General features: G+C 43.3%; 1 protein-coding gene across 2 annotated transcripts in view; it reads left to right on the plus strand.

The window, feature by feature from the left end:
* The first annotated feature begins 209 nt into the window (after window positions 1-209).
* Window positions 210-18786, plus strand: part of znf532 (zinc finger protein 532) — a 154978-nt gene continuing 136401 nt past the window's right edge. Inside the window, exon 1 of one of the 2 annotated variants that reach the window (XM_067984087.1) lies at window positions 210-357. The gene's annotated coding sequence lies outside the window, so the exon portion shown is untranslated. The remainder of the gene's footprint in view (window positions 358-18786) is intronic. The other variant, XM_067984104.1, reaches the window with a different exon arrangement.

Genomic DNA, 18786 nt, shown 5'->3' on the forward strand with positions numbered 1-18786 from the left:
CAGTGGATTTGAGCACACAGTACAGGCACATTTGGAAGTCAGTGCTGTATTTATTATTTTACACTTAGACTACAATCAGGAGCATAATTGGCTCAAGTGCAAGTCACATGACAAGAATTTATTTCTCTCACTCTGGCAGTCTGTGAGAATACCTAAATGGGGTCCTGTGATGCTGTCAGCCATGATGACATGCACACACTCTGCAGTGACTGCCCAGAATCCCTTGCAGTTCATTTGTGCAGCTCGTTCCACTGTGTTTTAAAAAAAAGATGAGTACCTTAACTGTTTAAGTGCTGAATTTCCTTTTCAGAGTGCACTGATAATTTGGATCATAATATGGGCAGGACTGATTACTTGGTGAGTTTCTAATATAAAGCTGAACAAGTTCTTAATTTTCTCTATTTGCTGGATGTAAAACTGATATCTTGTAAAGTTGTCCCTATTGTTAGGTATCGCACCTCACAGACTCGTTGCTGTGTGTGACTGACTGCCCTAAAATACCTTGCTGTGGACAGTTAGAGGGTGAGTCTCCTTTCTTTGCTACTGACAGGGCCAGCAGGCAGCCTCTCAGATCCCTGCTACTGCTACTGCTCTGAATCCCTGAGAACAACCTAGGATGACACTCCTCCTGATGTTTGCCGGGTTGTGGGGAAGCATCTGGTTTCTGCTGTCGTCCCTCCTTCCCTTATTTATGGTAGGTGAGATTTACAATATGGCATCCAGGGGGCCACAGGTGCAAAAATGTGTCCATCCCTCCCTGAAGTGCAAAAATGTGACCAGCACTCCCTGTACTCTATTTCTGTACAGATTAAGAAAACAAGTAGACTTTTCATGTCAGGCCATAGCATTCATTTGCAGAAAAAAACACTTGTCTGCTGATGTGAGAAGGGCATTTATTAAAAACTGTACAAGACAAGAATGTTAGGCTTGGAGTATGCAACAGCTGTGCCAGCCCTTTCCTGGGTGCCAGTGATCATCAGAACATACTACTTGACAGTTAAAGGTGACAGTTAATAGATACTGGCCAGCCAGTGTTGCCTTTGTTCTGAGACTGCAGGAGCAGTTTTCAAGTGGTAAGGCCGATGTTATTTAAGTCATAATACTGTAGTTCTGAACCCTGTGAGTGAACTCACTGTAATCAGGATGAGGGGGTTTTGTTTGTCCATTTAAAAGTTTTACATATTTCACCAGCTAGTCACTGTGCTGTGGGTGGGTGGGGGATTTCCCATGCATTTTCAATCTCCCATTGTTTTCTCTTGGATTTAAAAAAAAGGCCGTCTTTCCCCCTCTATCTTCAATCAGAGTTCTGAGGAAGGGTTACACTCTGTCTCTTTCAGAGCCTTATTGTCGGTCTAAACGCCGTGGGACGTTTTGCTATGTTAAAGACGCTATATAAATGCAAGTTGTTTGTTATCTGTGTATTTCGAGCATTTTCCAATCCTTCATGATTCTTTTCTTCCTTTTTATTGTGTCTGACCCTTTGTACTTTGCAGCTGTTCCATATGCCACTGACAAACCCCTGATTTACATCAAAGGTGCATTTTATTCCTTTTCAGGTTTTAGTTAGGATAAAGTTTAACTGATAGTTTTTTGATGAGGGAATTGTCAATTTGTGTGAATTTCAGTAAAATGTCTGCTTAGCAAGCTGTGGGGTAATTTTTCCTGTTTGAGAATTTTTTTTTAACAATGCTTCTTTCCCATGATCCTTCATATCTCCTTGCAGGAAAATACATTCTTGGCCTCTGCCAGTGTGCTTTGAACCCATACACTTAGAAAGTAAGCCTCAACATGCCGTGATTGGTAGGTTGCAATTCCATGCCCACAAAAACAATTTCTCACCCGTGTCCTTATATGGAGTTGCTAAGCCTTCCCTCATTAGATGTAGTTGCTTTTGAAAAAGGCAAGTGTAGAACAATCCATGTGTTCAACAGCACAGCTAGAGGAGATGATGTCACTTCAGCAGCTTAACACTGATATTTTCTTTGCGAATGATTTCTCCTCATTATCTTCTGGGTTTGTTTTTGAAAATGGGAACTGTCAGCATGCCTGTAAATATTCTGCATGCCTGTAAATAAATGCTAACGGTCACCTCAAAAACTTAGCAATGTTTTGGATTTTCAGCAAAGGGTTTTGTGTCATTGGATTGTTGCTTGCCTTTAATGATTAGATGACTACAACTAACAACTTTCATTTACATATGAAGAAAAGTACCCAAGGCATAATGAAAATGGTCGCCAAGCCAGGAAAGGAGAGATTAGGAGGGGTGGCCGAAGTCTAAGTTGATGAAACTGGTTTTGAGGAGGTCTGTAAAGGTAGACAATGCTTCTCCAACATTTTTATTCCAAATTATGAAATACGTGACTTCCCCCTCATCAGACCAAAGATTTAAAAACAAATCTGTTAATTTCTTTATCATAGTATCATGGTATGCTACAGCACAGAAGGAGGCCGTACAGCCCATCGTGCCTGTGCCAGCTCTTTGAAAGAGCTATCCAATCAGTCCCGCTCCCCTGCTCTTTCCCCATAGCCCTGTAAATTTTTCCCCATCAAGTATTTATCCAATTCACATTTGAAAGTTACTATTGAATCTGCTTCCACCACACTTTCAGGCAGTGCATTCCAGATCATAACAACTCACTGCGTTAAAAAAAAATGTTTCCTCATGTCATCTCTGGTTCTTATGCCATTCACCTGTCCTCAGGTTACCAACCCTTCTGCCACTGGAAACAGTTTCTCCCCATTTACTCTGTCAAAACCGTTCATGATTTTGAACACCTCTATCAAAATCTCCCCTTAACCTTCTCTGCTCTAAGGAGAACAAACCCAGCTTCTCCAGTCTCTCCATATAACTGAAGTCCCTCATCTTTGCTACTATCCCAGTAAATCTCTTCTGTGCCCTCTCTAACGCCTTGACGTCCTCCCTAAAGTGTGGTGCCCAGAATTGAACACAATACTCCAGCTCAGGCCCAACCAGTGTTTTGTAAAGATTTAGCATAACTTCCTTGCTTTTGTACTCTGTCGTAGAGTACAAAAGCAACTTTGATGCCATATGATTTTTTAACAGCCTTCGCAACTTGTCCTTACTCCATCAAAGGTTTTGTGTACATTGTGTATTATGACTTTTTTTTGTTGGAATTTGTGGTGATTACTGGGGAGCGATCATTGGTTCTCAGACTTCTCATGTTGAAGATTCAATCTCTTACTTTAGCAGGCAGCTTAGATTAGCTATCCAAAATAGGAGGGAGATACTAACACTACAAATCTAGCCTAAACGTTCTAATTATTGAGCAGAATAATGATGACTTGTGTTTATATAATTCTCTTGGAAGAGCTTAATAGTCCAAGGCTCTTAGTGAGAGGTAATGCAGATCAATACTGTACCACTCAAGCTGTGTGTAACAACGGAGGAAGTTGTTGCTGTCAGGATAAAAACTCAGAATTTTCTGAATCCTTCTCCTTTGCTAGTCCTATTAAAGAACAAAAAAACACTCTCTAAAGAATCTGTTGACTGTTTGTTTGGTTTCTCAAGTTTATGAAGTGGTTCAGAAAACTATCTCTACACTTTTTCCTCTAGCCCTTTCAGAAAGCTGTTCCTCCTTTTTAGGAGCTGAAAGTATTTCCATATAAACTTCAGTATCCTCATTGAGACAATGAATTCCCACCAGATTATGTGGCTTTTCACTCGGTTAGAAAGTCCAATGGACTGTCCGCCTTGCTTACTGATCATGCTCACCTGTTGTTTGACCAAGTAATTGAATGTGGATTTACTCCTCACTTCTTATCAATTTTTTAAAAATTCATTCATGGGATGTGGGCGTCGCTGGTGAGGCCAGCATTTATTGCCCATCCATAATTGCCCTTGAGAAGGTGGTGGTGAGCCGCCTTCTTGAACCGCTGCAGTCCGTGTAGTGAAGGTTCTCCCACAGTGCTGTTAGGAAGGGAGTTCCAGGATTTTGACCCAGCGACGATGAAGGAACGGCAATATGTTTCCAAGTTGGGATGGTGTGTGACTTGGAGGGGAACGTGCAGGTGGTGTTGTTCCTATGTGCCTGCTGCCCTTGTCCTTCTCGGTGGTAGAGGTCGCGGGTTTGGGAGGTGCTGTCGAAGAAGTCTTGGCGTGTTGCTGCAGTGCATCCTGTGGATGGTACACACTGCAGCCACAGTGCGCCGGTGGTGAAGGGAGTGAATGTTTAGGGTGGTGGATGGGGTGCCAATCAAGCGGGCTGCTTTGTCCTGGATGGTGTCGAGCTTCTCGAGTGTTGTTGGAGCTGCACTCGTCCAGGCAAGTGGAGAGTATTCCATCACATGCCTGACTTGTGCCTTGTAGATGGTGGGAAGGCTTTGGGGAGTCAGGAGGTGAGAACACGCCGCAGAATACCCAGCCTCTGACCTGCTCTTGTAGCCACTGTATTTATGTGGCTGGTCCAGTTAATTTTCTGGTCAGTGGTGACCCCCTGGATATTGATTGCGGGGGATTCGGCGATGGTAATGCCGTTGAATGTCAAGGGGAGGTGGTTCGACTCTCTCTTGTTGGAGATGGTCATTGCCTGGCACTTGTCTGGCGTGAATGTTACTTGCCACTTATGAGCCCAAGCCTGGATGTTGTCCAGGTCTTGCTGCATGTGGGCTCGGATTGCTTCATTATCCGAGGGGTTGCGAGTGGAACTGAACACTGTTCAATCATCAGCGAACATCCCCATTTCTGACCTTCTGATGGAGGGAAGGTCATTGATGAAGCAGCTGAAGATGGTTGGGCCTAGGACACTGCCCTAAGGAACTTCTGCGACAATGTCCTGGAGCCGAGATGATTGGCCTCCAACAACCACTACCATCTTTGTTTGTGCTAGGTATGACTCCAGCCACTGGAGAATTTTTCCCCTGATTCCCATTGACTTCAATTTTACTCGGGCTCCTTCGTGCCACACTCGGTCAAATGTTGCGTTGATGTCAAGGGCAGTCACTCTCACCTCACCTCTGGAATTCAGCTGTTTTGTCCATGTTTGGACCAAGGCTGTAATGAGGTCTGGAGCCGAGTGGTCCTGGCGGAACCCAAACTGAGCATCGGTGAGCAGGTTATTGGTGAGTAAGTGCCGCTTGATAGCACTGTCAACGACACCTTCCATCACTTTGCTGATGATTGAGAGTAGACTGATGGGACGGTAATTGGCCGGTTTGGATTTGTCCTGCATTTTGTGGACAGGACATACCTGGGCAATTTTCCACATTGTCAGGTAGATGCCAGTGTTGTAGCTGTACTGGAACAACTTGGCTAGAAACGCGGCTAGTTCTGGAGCACAAGTCTTCAGCACTACAGCCGGGATGTTGTCGGGGCCCATAGCCTTTGCTGTATCCAGTGTATTCAGCCGTTTCTAGATTTAACATGGAGTGAACCGAATTGGCTGAAGACTGGCTTCTGTGATGGTGTGGATATCTGGAGGAGGCCGAGATGGATCATCCACTCGGCACTTCTGGCTGAAGATGGTTGCAAATGCTTCAGCCTTGTCTTTTGCACTCGTGCTGGACTCCGCCATCATTGAGGATGGGGATGTTTACAGAGCCTCCTCCTCCCGTTAGTTGTTTAATTGTCCACCACCATTCACGACTGGATGTGGCAGGACTGCAGAGCTTTGATCTGATCCGTTGGTTATGGAATCGCTTAGCTCTGTCTATAGCATGTTGCTTCCGCTGTTTAGCATGCATGTAGTCCTGAGTTGTAGCTTCACCAGGTTGGCACCTCATTTTTAGGTACGCCTGGTGCTGCTCCTGGCATGCTCTTCCACACTCCTCATTGAACCAGGGTTCATCCCCTGGCTTGTTGGTAATGGTAGAGTGAGGAATATGCCGGGCCATGAGGTTACAGATTGTGCTGGAATACAATTCTGCTGCTGCTGATGGCCCACAGCGCCTCATGGATGCCCAGTTTTGAGCTGCTAGATCTGTTCTGAATCTATCCCATTTAGCACGGTGATAGTGCCACACAACATGTTGGATGGTGTCCTCAGTGCGAAGACGGGACTTTGTCTCCACAAGGACTGTGCGGTGGTCACTCCTACCAATACTGTCATGGACAGATGCATCTGCGACAGGTAGATTGGTGAGGACGAGGTCAAGTAGGTTTTTCCCTCGTGTTGGTTCGCTCACCACCTGCCGCAGGCCCAGACTGCCAGGTATTTCCTTCAGGACTTGGCCAGCTCGGTCAGCAGTGGTGCTACCGAGCCACTCTTGGTGATGGACATTGAAGTCCCCCACCCAGAGTACACTCTGTGCATAGGTGGATAACTTGGATCTTAGATCAAGAGGTTTTGTTTCCAACAATTTACCCTGTTCCTGAAGAACCAAAGCTGTACAAAGAACTTTGTAGACTGAAAAGAGAGCTTCAGAAAGTTTAGTTGAGGGCTGTGGAAACAAAATGTCTGTTCTTTTTTCCATGATCTGGTTAGCTTGATATTTCATGGAATCATAGAAAGTTATGGCACAGAAGGAGGCCATTCGACCCATCGTGTCCATGCCGGTTGAAAAAGAGCGAACCAGCTTAATCCCACTTTCCAGCACTTGGTCCGTGGCCTTGTAGGTTACGGCACTTCAAGTGCACATCCAAGTACTTTTTAAATGAGTTGAGGGTTTCTGCCTCTACCACCCTTTCAGGCAGCGAGTTCCAGACCCCCTCACCCTCTGTGTGAAATAATTTCTCCTCAGCTCCCGCCTAATCCTTTTACCAATTACTTAAAATCTATGCCCCCTGGTCACTGATCCCTCTATTAAGGGAAATAGTTCCTCCTTAGCCACTCTATCTAATCGTGTCATAATTTTATGTACCTCAATTAAATCTCCCCTCAGCCTCCTTTTGTTCCAAAGAAAACAACCCCAGCCTATCCAATCTTTTCTCATAGCTAAAATTCTCCAGCCCTGGCAACATCCTCGTAAATCTCCTCTGTATCCTCTCTAGTGCAATCACATCTTTCATGTAATGGGGTGACCAGAACTCTACGCAGTTCTCAACCTGTGGCCTAACCAATGTTCTATACAGTTGTAGCATAACCTCCCTGCTCTTATATTCTATGCCTCGGCTAATATAGGAAAGTATTCTGTATGCCTTTTTAACCACCTAATCTACCTGTCCTGCTACCTTCAGGGACCTGTGGACATGCACTCCAAGGTCCCTCACTTCCTCTACACCTGTCAGTATCCTCCCATTTATTGTGTATTCCCTTGCCTTGTTTGCCCTCCCCAAATGCATAACCTCACACTTCTCTGGATTGAATTCCATTTGCCACTTTTCTGCCCACCTGATCAGTCCATTGATATCTTCCTGCAGCCTACAGCTTTCCTCCTCACTATCAACCACATGGCCAATTTTTATATCATCTGCAAACTTCTTGATCAAGCCCCCCACATTCAAGTCCAAATCATTAATATATACCACAAAAAGCAAGGGACCTAGTATTGAGCCTTGCGGGACCCCACTGAAAACAGCCTTCCAGTCTTAAAACACCTGTCAACCATTACCCTTTGCTTCCTGCCATTGAGCCAATTTTGGATCCAACTAGCCACTTTCCTTTGGATCCCATGGACTTTTACTTTTTTGACCAGTCTGCCATGTGGGACCTTGTCAAAAGCCTTGCTAAAATCCATGCAGACTACATCAAGTGCGTTATCCTCATTGACCCTCCTTGTTACCTGCTCAAAAAATTTAATCAAGTTCGTCAGACACAACCTTCCCTTAACAAATCCATGCTGACTGAACTTGATTAACCCTTGCCTTTCTAAATGACGATTTATGCTGTCCCTCAGAATCAATTCCAATAATTTGCCCACCGCCGAGGTTAGACTGACTGGCCTATAATTACTCGGTCGATCTCTTTCTCCCTTTTTAAACAACGGTACAATGTTAGCAGGCCTGTAGCCAGGGAGGATTGGAAAATGATGGTCAGAGCCTCCGCTATTTTCACCCTTGCTTCTCTTATCAGCTTGGGATACGTTTCATCCGGGCCTGCTGATTTATCTACTTTCAAAGATGCTAAACCCCTTAATACCTTAATACTTCCTCTCTCACTATGTTTATCCCATCCAATATTTCACACTCCTCCTCCTTGACTACAATCTCTGCATCGTCCCTCTCTTTGACTCAAAGTATTCATTAATAACCATACCCACATCTCCACACATAGGTTACCTTTTGGTCTCTAATAGGCCCTACTCTTTCCTTAGTTATCCTCTTGCTCTTTATGTATTTATAAAACATTTTTGGGTTTTCCTTTATTTTACTCGCCAGTATTTTTTCATGCCCTCTCTCTGCTTTCCCAATTTCCTTTTTAATTTCATCCCTGCACTTTCTATACTCCTAGGCTTTCTGCAGTTTTGAGCTCTTGGTGTCTGACATAAGCTTCCCTTTTTTTCCTTATCTTACCCTGTATGCTTCTTGTCATCCAGGGGGCTCTAGATTTAGCAGTCTCACCCTTTTTCTTTGTGGGAACATATTTACTCTGGACCCCTTGAATCTCCCCCTTGAATGCCTCCCACTGCTCTGACACTGATTTACCTTCAAGTAGCTGCCCCATTCCACTTTTGCTATATCACTTCTCAGCTTAGTAAAATTGGCCTTTCCCCAATTTAGAACTTTTACTCCTGTTCTATCTCTGTCCTTTTCCCTAACTATGCTAAATCTAACTGAACTATGATCACGACCACCAAATGCTCTCCCACTGTTACTCCTTCCACCTGCCCAGCTTCATTCCCTAAAATTAATCCAGAACTGCCCCCTCTCTTGTTGGGCTTGCTACGTACTGCCTAAAAAAGTTCTCCTGCATGCAATTTAAGAATTCTGTGCAATGAATTGACAAACTCCTACCATTTAGGAGACAAATTGATGACTTCAGTCTGACCTATAGAGATATTGGCTAAAGCTTTGGAGGCTGTGAATGTTGTATTGTATCCCTGCAATGAGTTCTTGTGGATCGACCTCTGATTTGTACAGTATAAAAGAGAATGATTGAAGAGAGTTGAGTTGAGAAAGGCCTCAATTATGTCCACAGTAATGACAGGTAAAATTTCATTGCAATGATGCAGTTTGCAGCAACTCTTAACACTTTAGGGCCCAAGTACTGGATGTAAATGTGAGAAGGTATTTCTGTCTTCTCGTAATTACAGTATTTCAATGTAACTAGTTTTAGTACCATGTAGGATGTGAGGAACAGGCTTATCAGGAAAGGATGAGTTAGCTCTCTTTTCCTTGGCTCCCTGCCTAGCCTTAATGCACTGGTAGAAACAGCTGCTTTCTCTCATTCTATGAATGATGACAGCACATGGAGGCAGAATTTTGTTTCACAAGAAGAAAAAGTGCAAAAGCCCTGTCCTACAGGCTAGGACAACCTATTTTTCACTGTTGTGTTGTATTTTAAGAAAAATAACACATGGGCCTTCAGGCTTTTCCTTAATTTTAGTGTCCAGTTTTACAAGTACATTAAGTCCAGCCTGTCACTTAGAGTTAAGCAAAGATTCTACTAGTATGTGGCCAGAAACTAATTTAAAGGTAGTACAACAATTTGCATTTATATAGCACCTATAATGTAACCCCTTTAACCTCCTGTCAAACTAATAGAGTATCATAGTAGGATCAGCCAGAAGGAGGCCATTCGGCCCATCGTGCCCGTGCTGGCTCTTTAAAAGAGCTATCCAATTCATCCCATTCCCCTGCTCTTTCCCCATATCCCTGTAAATTTTTCCCCTTCAAGAATTTGTCCAATTCCCTTCTGAAAGTTACTACTGAATCTGCTTCCACCACCCTTTCAGGCAGTACTTTCCAAATCATTACAACTTGCTGCATAAAAAAAATGTTTCCTCATGTCGCCTCTGGCCCTTTTGCCAATCACCTTAAATCTGTGTCCTCTGGTTACAGAACCTTCTGCCACTGGAAACAGTGTAAATATGGAGAAACTGTCAAAACCCTTCATGATTTTGAACATCTCTATCAATTCTCCCCATAACCTTCTCTGTTCTAAGGAGAACAACCTCAGTTTCTCCAGTCTCTCCACATAACTGACGTCCCACATCCCTGGCACATTCTAGTAAATCTCTTCTGCACCCTCTCTAAGGCCTTGACATCCTTCCTAAAGTGTGATGCCCAGAATTGAACACAATACACCAGCTGAGGGCTCACCAGTGGATTATAAAGGTTTGATGTAACTTCCTTGCTTTTGTACTCTATGCCTCTATTAATAAAGCCTAGGATCCCATATGCTCTTTTAACAGCCATCTCAACCTGTCCTGCCACCTTCAAAGATTTGTGTATGTGCACTTGCAGGTCTCTCTGTTCCTGCACCCCCTTTAAAATTCTACCATTTCGTTTATATTGCCTCTCCTCATTCTTCCTAACAAAATGCATCACTTCACATTTCTCTGCGTTAAATTTCATGTGTCCATGTGTCTGCTCATTTCACCAGTCTGTCTATGTCCTCCTGAAGTCCGTTACTATCCTCCACATTGTTTACTATATTTCCAAGTTTCACATCATCTGCAAACGTTGAAATTATACCCTCTGTACCCAAGTCCAGGTCATTAACATATATCAAAAAGAGCAGTGATCCTAATACTGACCCCTGGGGAACACCACTGTATACTTCCCTCCAGTCTGAAAAACAGCCGTTCTCCATTACTCTCTGTTTTCTGTCCCCTAGCCAATTTTGTATCCATGCTGCCACTGTCCCTTTAGTCCCATGAGCTTTAATTTTGCTAACAAGTCTATTATGTGGTACTTTATCAAATGCCTTTTGAAAGTCCATATACACAACAGCAACCGCACTACCCTCATCAAACCTCTCCATTGCTTCATCAAAAAACACAATCAAGTTAGGCAAACATGATTTTCTTTTAACAAATCCATGCTGACTTTCATTTATTAGCCCATACTTTTACAAGTAACAATTAATTTTGTCCCAGATTATTGTCTCTGAAAGTTTCCCCACCGTCAACGTTAGGCTGACTGGCCTATAATTGCCGGGTTATCCCTCTCCCCTTTTTTGAATAGGGCTGTCACATTTGCAATCCTCCAGTCCTCCGACACCATCCCCATATCTAAGGAGGATTGGAAGATTGTGGCCAGAGCCTCCGCAATTCTACCCTTACTTCCCTCAATAACCTAGGATATATCCCATCTGGACCGGGTGACTTTTCTACTTTGAATACTGCCAATCTTTTAAGTACATCCTCTTTATTTTTATCCAATCCAATATCACTATGACCTCCTCCTTTACTGCTACAATGGCAGCATCCTTTTCTCTAGTGAAGGCGGATGTGAAGTATTCATTTATTGCCTCAACCATTCCCTCTGCCTCCACAAGAAGATCTCCTTTTTTGTCCCTAATCATTCTCACACTACCTTTGACAGCCCTTTTACTATTTATATGTTTATATAGGACTTTTAGGTTCCCTTTTATGTTATCCACTAATCTATTCTCATACTCTATCTTTGCCCCTCTTATTCCCTTTTTTAGATCTCCTCTGTACTTTCTGTATTCAGCCTGGTTCTTTACTGTATTCTGAACCTTGCATTCTTCAGATGCCTCCTTTTTTCTGTTTCATTTTAATTTCTATATCTTTAGTCATCCAGGGAGCTTGAGCTTTGGATGCCCTTCCTTTCCCCCTCCTTGGGATGTGATTACTCTATACCGGAGCAAACTCTTCCTTGAAGGCCTCCCATTGTTCAATTAATGTTTTGCCGACCAGTTTTTAATTCCAATCCACCTGGCCACCTTTTTAACTCACTGAAATTTTCCTTCCTCCAGTTAAGCATTTTCACATTTGATTGCTCCTTGTCCTTTTCCATAACTATTCTAAACCTATTGATGTTATGATCACTGTTTCCCAAATGCTCCCCCAATGAAACATGCTCCACCTTCCCCAGAACTAGATCCATCTCTGTTTCCTTCCTGGTTGGGCTGGAAACACACTGTTCCAGAAAGTTTTCTTCTCTTGAACACATCTCAGGAATTTCTCCCCGTCTTTGCTGGGACTTTTACTGTCCCGGTCTATATTGGGATAATTGAAGTTCCCCATTATCATTACTCTATAGTTCTTGCATCTTTCTGCAATTTGCTCCTTGATATCCTTCCCACTATTTGGTGGCCTATACTATACACCCAGTAGCGCAACAGCTCATCTATTGTTCCTTAATTCTAACCAATTAGATTCTGCCTTTGACCTCTCAATTACATTATTCCTTTCCAGTATTGTAATATTTTCTTTGATCAATACTGCCACCCCCACCCTCCTTTCTTTCCTTTCCTATCTTTCCTGAATACCTTGTAGCCAGGAATATTAAGTATCCAATCCTCCCCTTCTTTGAGCCAGGTCTCTGTCATTGCTCTTATATTATAATCCTATGTAGCGACTTGATCCTATATCTCACCAACCTTATTTACCACGCTGCGTGCATTTATGCACATGCACTCCAATCTCATCTTAGTCTGCCTCGCATTTGTCCCCTGTCTGATCCCTCTTATTTCTGAACTATTCTTTACTCTAGTACTACTTGTCCCTCCCAATCCTCTCTGCACCTTGTTTCTCCTCTCTAATTTTTCATCCTGGTGCCCATCCCCGTGCTAAATTAGTTTAAACCCTCCCCCACAGTAGTAGTTAACCTCCCTGCAAAAACATTGGTCCCAGCTCTGTTGAAGTGCAACCTTGTCCATCTTGAACAGGTCCATCCTGCCCCAGAACTGATCCCAATGCCTCAGGATTCTGAAGCCCTCCCTCCTGCACTTTTGCTCCTGCCATGCATTAACCTGTCTTATCCTTCTATTCCTATACTCACCAGTAAACAATTTTACAACACCAAGTTATAGTCCAACAATTTTATTTGAAATTCACAAGCTTTCGGAGGCTTCCTCCTTCCTCAGGTGAATGTTGTGGAAATGAATTTCAAATAAAATTGTTGGACTATAACTTGGTGTTGTAAAATTGTTTACAATTGTCAACCCCAGTCCATCACCGGCATCTCCACATCATATACTCACTAGCACACAGCACTGGGGGTAATCCAGAGATTACTACCTTTTGAGATCCTGCTTTCTAACTTCCTCCCTAGCTCCTGAAATTCTGACTGCAGGACCTCGACCCTTTTCCTTCCTATGTCATTGGTTCCAACAGCCACTTGTCCAATCTTGGATGAGTCTTCCTATGCTGAAACATTGGGATGACTGAAGCCATCTTCCATGGCCCCAATCACAAACTCCACTCCCCTTCCCCAACCACTGGCTAAGGCTGAACCAGGCTGTTTATAACTTTGGCATCTTTTCTGATGCAAAACTGAGCTTCTGACTCCATATCTTCTCCATCTCAAAGACTGCCTAATTCCACCTCGTTAGCATCACCTGTTTCTGCCCTGCCTCAGCCTATACACTGCTGAAACCCTCATACATATCTTTGCCACCTTCAGACTTAATTATTCCAATGCTCTTCTTGCCAGCTTCTCATCCTCCATAAACTCCAGCTTATCCAAACCTCTGCTGTCTGTACCCATGCCCTATCCCATATGAGTCCCGCCCATCAAGTAACTTGCCCTTGCTGACCTATATTGGCTCTCATTCCCTAAACACCTCAGATTTAAAATTCTTGTTCTTGTTCTTGTCTTTAAATCCCTCAATGGCCTTAACCATCCCAATCTTTGTGGCCTCCTTCAGCATATAAGTCTCCATCCCAAACTCTCTGTGTTCCATTGACTTTGACCTCTTCTGCATCCCCTCTCTTCCTTAGCCCCACCATTGGTGTATGTGTTTCCAGCAGCCTAGCCCCTACTCTCGAATTCCCACCCTAATTCCTCAGCTAAGACCATGTGGAATGAAACTTCTATCCAGGGTTATTTTCCTGTCTAAATAACTGGAATGTCTTCAGTTCAGGATAGTCACTTTACACTGAATGTGTTTTTACACTTCACTGCAAAAAACATTCTGGCTGTTTTGACTGACAGGTGAGATAATAAATCAGTCTGGTACATATTTAAATTCCATTATAAGTTTCTCTCCTTCATTTGAATGTCAAAGTGCTCTTTTTTAACCCTGCGTTCTTAACATTTCAACATTTACGGTAGTTCAAATCAAGACTGTGATGCTTCTAACTCCTTCTTTCTTAGCATTGTGAAACTTGTTACCTCCCTCAGCGTTTCCTTCCTTTTACAACGATGAGGTATTTCAAACCCAAGCCAGGCACCACCTAATCACTATTGCCTGATTTACCTTGCCTGCCCTGCTGCTGAATTTAATTTGATGCTGCCCTGAAACTAAAGTCCTGATTTTAACTTGGGATAAGAATTCAGCATGGGGGCAGCAGAGGCACGCTCAGTCTGACGTGTTGACATGAGGCCCCGCCCATTTTAACTCCCAGGCCTCATTACCATGGTCCAGGCCCGATTCCTGCCTGAACCTGACGGGAATGACATGGAAGCCGGGTGGGGGGCGGGAGCAGGAAATTGCAGGCCACCACTGGGGACCCAAGGAGATAGCCCCCGGCATAAAGCTAGTGAGGGGGCAGGGTCTAAGCCGATCAGAGTCATGAGAAGGGGAAGGGAAGTCCTGAGCAGGGGAGACCCAAAAATGCTCTCCTGCTCTTCATGATCTATGAGGAAACCTTCATAAAATTAAATATTTTTACATATCATGGCCTCTTGTGGCATTGGAGCCTTCTCATACCAGCTTCCCTGGACATGATTGGTACTGCGAGTGAACCCCTCGGCCCAGGGTTAAAATTACGCCAGTGTCTGGCGTCATCAGACTCCGACTTTTGCATCTTAATAAGACCCTCACCCGTTAAAATGGCACGAGGCGCGAATGCCATGATTTTACTATTCACCCCCCCCACCCCACTATATGCCCCTAAAATAGTGGTATTAAGGTTTTATATGGATAAATATGTTTCAAGTATTATTTTCATTCAGAAATCTAGATGAAGCACCAAAGCCTGTAGTATTAGACACCACTACAATTGGTACTCCTAGTTACCATTAACTACAAAGTCCAAAAGCCAGAATGAATCCAGGTGACTAATGAACAAAATATGATGATGTAGTAATCATTCTTAATCTCCAACATAGTTCTGTTCATGTAGTAAAAAGATTTAGCTTCCCCCATGAAAGATAGAATAATTATCTGAATAAACTGAAGATTATTGGGGTGATATCTTGTTTAATTTGCATTGCTTCCGTTATAATCCATACAGTAGCATATATTCTCCAATCTGCCAGACTCCCGGTTGATTTTCAACCAGTAATTAAACTCCAAGGGGAATACTAAATTTCCTTTGCTGAAATTATCAATTTTCATGCAGCAAATAGAAAACCAATTATGCAATATGTATAAATACCAGCAAGGGAAATCTAATTGCTGTATTTAGAGTTTAATATCTTCTTGTGCAATAGATGTTGCAGGAAAGACTGTGGCATGTTGCATCTAGCAAAATGATCACACAGGATGTCTGGCTTTCCCTATGAAACCTTTGATTGCAAATAATTTTTTTCTGACAGGGGGTGCAGTTGCGGGGGAGCTTGTATGCCAACATACAATATTGACTGGCAGGAAAAGACTGGCTGGTCCATCAAGTCTTCCCCACCCCACGATGGCTTGGTGAAATTCAGACGTTATGTGTGGTAGAAAGGATTAAGTGACAATAGTTCTGTCAATTGTCCATTTTAATAAGTAGTTTTCATTTAAAAATTGTATCTTCGGTAACATATTTGCTGTTTGAAAGGTTAAATTAAACACATCTGTAATCCTATCGCAACCCCCTTTCCTAATGTTTACCAACTTGCTCCTTGTCCTAAGATCCATGCCCAGTTTACTTCCCCGCCCTATCTCCTTCCTTGTTGAGTGAGGCTGCACAGCAATGGCAGACTGCAGTGATTGTAAAGAAGGTTAAAGTTGAGAGGCAGTGATGCAAAGGAGAGGATAAAAACAAAAGGAATGTTGCTTTTCACGACGAGATGTCACTTTGTCTTATGATGATAGGAAAATGTTGTTGAACTTAATATCAAATATCAACATTGACCAAGAGTTGCTGGGAGAAAATGTCATTGGCAAAATTGTTACAAGATTGAATGTTTCATTATTATCTCTGAAGGCTTATGAGGTCGATGACAAATGTGTTAATTAGGCAATAGAGCAGGCATGTGTGAATCTGGCAGAAGAGGACATCTACCAGAATGGTGACTTCCCTTCAAAGGGGAATTGGATATGTACTTGAAAAGGAAAAATTTGCAGGGCTATGGGGGAAGAGCAAGGGAGTGGGACTAATTAGATAGCTCTTTCAAAGAAACGGCACAAGCACGATGGGCCGACTGGCCTTTTTATGTGCTGTAATATTCAGGCAGGTGGTTTGTACTTTCACAAGTTTTTTTTAAAATCCTGCTTTGATATTAAGCAGTAAAGATGGAATTCTGTTAATGCACAATAATGCATGCACAGTATTGTTTAAACAGACTTTAAAAATCTACAACACCTGCCGATAACTCTCACATTGATATTGGCAGAATGTTTGCACATTTCTAGATAGCCAACACAAAGAATGCAGTTTAGGGGATTAGGTGGTATCTTGGTTTGTATCTGGACCAGACTGCTGGGTTGATGGTGTCCTCTGCTTGTTACCTGCAAGGGATCTATGTGAAATTAGTCTCAGTTTCCAATAGACATGTTGCTCCCATTGCTTCTGCCATCTAGGAGTCAGTGAGGTACTGCTCAAGAAGGCCAATCCTGTTTGATTTTCCCATTCTACATGGGGAAATGTCACAGTCGTTGCCCATATGCCTTACATCAAGAACCGAACAGAGTAAAGAAAGAAAGACTTGCATTTATATATCGCCTTTCACGTCCTCAAGATGTCCCAACGTGCTTTACTACAATAATAACAACAACTTGGGTTTATATAGTGCCTTTAACGTAGTGAAATGTTCAAAGGCGCTTCACAGGAACGTTATCAAACAAAATTTCACACCAAGCCACATAAGGAAATATTAGGACAGATGACCAAAAGCTTGGTCAAAGAGCTAGGTTTTAAGGAGTGTCTTAAAGGAAGAGAGAGAGGTGGAGAGGTTTAGGGAGGGAATTACAGAGCTTAGGGCCTTGGTAGCTGAATGCACGGCTGCCATTTGGTGGAGTGATTAAAATCGGGGATGCGCAAGAGGCAAGAATTGGAGGAGTGCAGAGATCTCGGAGGGTTGTAGGGCTGGAGGAGGTTACAGAGATGGGGAGGAGTGAGGCCATGGAAGGATTTGAAAACAAGGATGAGAATTTTAAAATCAAGATGTTCCTGGACCGGGAGCCAATGTAGGTCAGCGAGCATAGGGGTAATAGATGAACAGGACTCGATGCGAGTTAGGATACAGGCAGCAGAGTTTTGAATGAGCTCAAGTTTATGGAGGATGGAAGATGGGAGGCCAATCAGGAGACCATTGGAATAGTCCAGTTTGGATGTAACAAAGGCATGGATGAGGGTTTCAGCAGATGGGCTGAGGCAGGGGCGGAGACGGGAGATGTTACGGAAGTAGGCGGTCTTGGTGATGGAGTGGATATGTGGTCGGAAGCTCATCTCAGGGTCAAATAGGATGCCAAGGTTGCGAACATTCTGGTTCAGGCTCAAACAGTGGCCAGGGAGAGGGATGGAGTCTGCAGTGGGAACCAAAGACAATGGCTTCGGTCTTCCCAATATTTAGTTGGAGGAAATTTTTGCTCATCCAATACTGGATGTCAGATAAGCAATGTGACAAATGAGAGACAGTGGAGGGGTGGAGGGAGGTGGTTGTGAGGTAGAGCTGGGTGTTGTCAGTGTACATGTGGAATCTAGCGTGATTTCAGAAGATGTCGCTAACAGGCAGCATGTCGATGAGAAATAGGAGGGGGCCAAGGATAGATCCTTGGGAGACTCCAGAGGTAATGGTGCAGGAGCGGGAAGAGAAGCCATTGCAAGTGATTTTGCTGACTATGACTGGATAGATAAGAATGGAATCGGGTGAGTGCAGTCCTGCCCAGCTGGACGACGGAGGAGAGGTGTTGGAGGAGGATGATGTGGTCAACCGTGTCAAAGGCTGCAGACAGGTTGAGAAGGATGAGGAGGGATAGTTTACAATAGTCACAGTCACATAGGATGTACAGCCAATGATGTACTTTTTGAAACGTAGTCATTGTTGTAATGTAGGAAACACGGCAGCCAATTTAGGCACAGCAAGGTCCCAAAGACAGCAATGTGATAATGACCAGATAATCTGTTTTTTAGAGGTGTTGATTGAGGGTTAAATGTTGGCAAGGACACCAGGGACAACTGCCCTGCTCTTCTTCAAAATAGTGCAATGGGATCTTTAACGTCCACCTGAGAGGGCAAACGGGGCCTCGGTTTAATGTCTCGTCCGAAAGACGGCATCTCTGACAGTGTAGCACTCCCTCTGTACTCCACTGGAGTGTCAACCTGGATTTTGTGCTCCAGTCTGGAGTGAGACCTGAACCCACAACCTTCTGACTCAGAGGCGAGAGTGCTACCAACCTGAAAATTATAAATAATGAGATATTGTAATGTGTTTATGTTTCTCGCAGCTATAATATAACTCCGATCTAATCCTTTTATGATGTTATGGTCCCTTAATAATAATTTAACAATTTTTCTGGAAGGAAAATAACATTTAATTTTCAAACCTTCAATGGGGATATGATCACAAAAATCATGTTTGCTTGAAATTGCAAGTAGTTAAATATTAAATCGATACTTAAAATTAAGTATCTAAACAGTTCATTCTTTCAGTTTTTAGAAGCAAGA

This window comes from Heptranchias perlo, chromosome 1 (assembly GCF_035084215.1).
Source record: "Heptranchias perlo isolate sHepPer1 chromosome 1, sHepPer1.hap1, whole genome shotgun sequence".
NCBI lineage: Eukaryota > Metazoa > Chordata > Chondrichthyes > Hexanchiformes > Hexanchidae > Heptranchias > Heptranchias perlo.